We start from the raw sequence: 3,061 nt of genomic DNA, 5'->3' as shown, positions 1-3,061 counted from the left end.
CAAAAACAAAAGACATAACAATGGATACATGAAAAACAAAAAGCAAGTAACTAAATCATATCACCAGAGAAAATTACCTTCACTAATGGAAGACAGGAAGGAAAGAAGGAAGAGAAGACCCCAAAACAACCAATAAAAAAAATTACAAAATGGCAGGAGTAAGTCCTTACTTATCAATAATAATGTTAAATGTCAGCAGACTAAACTTTTCAATCAAAAGACAGAGTGGCCGGGTGTGGTGGCTCAAGCCTGTAATCCCAGCACTTTGGGAGGCCAAGGCAGGTGGATCACGAGGTCAAGAGATAGTGACCATCCTGGCAAACATGGTGAAACCCTGTCTCTACTAAAAATACAAAAATTAACTGGGCATGATGGTATGCACCTGTAGTCCCAGCTACTCAGGAGGCTGAGGCAGGAGAATAGCTTGAATCCGGGAGGCAGAGGTTGCAACGAGCCGAGATGGCACCACTGCACTCCAGCCTGGTGACAGAGCAAGACTTCATCTCAAAAAATAAATAAATAAATAAATAAAAAGACCCATTGATTTGTTGCCTACAAGAAACACTCTTCTCCCGTAAAGACACCCATAGGCTGGAAGTGGTGGCTCACTCCTGTAATCCCAGCACTTTGGGAGGCAGAGGTGGGTGGTTTACTGGAGGTCAGGAGTTCAAGACCAGCTGGCCAGTATGGTGAAACCCCGTCTCTACTAAAAATATGAAAATTAGTTGGGTGTGGTGACTGGGCACCTGTAATTTTAGCTACTCCTGAGGCCAAGGCAGGAGAATCACTTGAACCTGGGAGGCAGAGGTTGCAGTGAGCTGAGATCATGCCACTGCATTCCAGCCTGGGTGACAGAGTAAGACTCAGTCTCAAAAAAAAAAAGAAAACAAAAACCAAAAAAAAAAAATGCCAACATATCTGATAAATATTGATGCAAAAATCCTCAACAAGATAGTAGAAAACTGAATTCAACAATATATGGGAAAGATCATTCATCATGACAAGTGGGATGTACCTCTGGAATGCAGGAATGGTTCAATATTTGCAAATCAATCAATGCGATACATTATATCAGCACAGTAAAGGATAAAAACCATAAGATCATTTCAGTTGATGCTAAAAGGCATTTGATAAAACCCAACATTCCTTCATGGTAAACACCCTAAAAAAACTGGGTATTATGTTGAGGTATGTTACATACCTCAACATAATAAAAACCATCTATGACAGACCCAGTCAATACCACACTGGAAAGCTTTCCTCTGCAATCTAGAACACAACGAGGATGCCCACCTTTACCACTGTTATTCAACATAGTACTGGAAGTCCTTGCTAGAGCCATCGTAGAAGAGAAAGAAATAAAGGGAATATGAAAAGAAATCCAAATTGGGATGGAAGAAATAAAATTATCCTTGTGTTTGCAGATGACACATTTTATTTGGAAAATACTAAAGACTCCACAAAAAACTATAAGATTGATAAATTCAGTAAAGTTGCAGGATATGAAATCAATATACAAAAATCAGTAGCATTTCTATATGTCAACAGTGAACCATTTGGAAAGGACATTTAAAAAGTGGTCCTATACACAATAGCCACAAATAAAATTAAATACCTAGAAATTAACCTAACCAAAGAAGTGTAAGACCTTTATAATGAAAATGATAAAACACTGAAGAAAGAAATTGAAGAGGACACCAAAAAATGGAAAGAGATTCCATGTCCATGGATTGGAAGAATCAATATTGTTTAAATGTCCATACTATCTTTACAGATTCATTGCACTCCGTGTCAAAATATGAATGATATTCTTCACAGAAATAGAAGAAACAATCCTAAAATTTATGTGGAGCCCCAAAAGACCCAGAATAGCCAAAGCTATTCTAAGCAAAAAGAACAAAGCTGGAGGAATCACATTACCTGACTTCAAATTATACTACAGAACTATATAACCAAAACACCATGGCACTGGCATAAAAACAGACATATAGACCACTGGAACAGAATAGAGAACCCAGAAACAAATCCACACACTTACAGTGAACTCATTTTTCATAAATGTGCCAAGAACATACATTGAACAAAAGACTTCAACAAATGGTTCTGGGAAAACTGGATATACACATACAGAATAATGCACCTGGACCCCTACCAGTCACTATATACAAAAATCAAATCAACATGGATTAAAGACTTAAATGTAAGACCTCAATGAAACTGCTATGCTACAAGAGAACATTGGGAAGAATCTCAAGGACATTGGTCGGAGCAAAAATTACTTGGGCCATACCTGACAAGCACAGGCAACCAAAGCAAAAATGGACAAATGGGATTGCATCAACTTAAAAAGCTTCTTCATAGCAAAGGAAACAATTAACAAAGTGAAGAGACAGCCCACAGAATGGAAGAAAATATTTGCAAACTACCCATCTGAAAAGGGATTAATAACCAGAATAGGTAAGGAGCCCAAACAACTCTCTAGGAAAAAATCTAATAATCTAACTATTTTAGTGAACATAAGCTTTGCATAGGCATTTCTCAAAAGAAAACATACATAAACAGGCATATCAAGAGATGCTTAACATTATTGATCATTAGAGAAATTGGCAGTGTAGAAAACTACAATGAGATATCACCTCACCCCAGCTGAAACGGTTTATATCCAAAAGTCAGGCAATAACAATTCCTGACAAAGATGTGAAGATAAGAGAACCCTCATACACTGTTCATGGAAATGTAAATTAGTAGAATCGCTTTGGAGAACAGTTTGGAGGTTCCTCGAAAAACTAAAAATAGAGCTACCGTATGATCCAGCAATCCCACTGCTGAGTAGATACCCACAAAAAAGGAAATCAGTATGTAGAAGAGATATCTGCATTCCCTGTTTGTTGCAGCACTGTTCATAATAGCTAAGATTTGGAAGCAACTTGTGTCCATCAACAGATGAATGGATAAAGAAAATATAGTACATATACACAAAAGAGTATTATTTAGCCATAAAAAAACAATAAGATCCTGGCCGAGTGTGGTGGCTCACACCTGTAATCCCAGCACTTTGGGA

At 37.7% G+C, this 3,061-nt stretch overlaps 1 protein-coding gene across 2 annotated transcripts in view; it reads left to right on the top strand.

Annotated features, from left to right (window-relative positions):
- The window catches only part of TPTE2 (transmembrane phosphoinositide 3-phosphatase and tensin homolog 2), an 83,813-nt gene that overhangs the window by 31,372 nt on the left and 49,380 nt on the right, over positions 1-3,061 (top strand). The gene's annotated exons all lie outside the window — the stretch shown is intronic.

Source organism: Colobus angolensis, unplaced genomic scaffold (genome assembly GCF_000951035.1).
Source record: "Colobus angolensis palliatus isolate OR3802 unplaced genomic scaffold, Cang.pa_1.0 Scaffold113, whole genome shotgun sequence".
Lineage (NCBI taxonomy): Eukaryota > Metazoa > Chordata > Mammalia > Primates > Cercopithecidae > Colobus > Colobus angolensis.
This window is presented reverse-complemented; position numbering and strand designations above follow the sequence as displayed.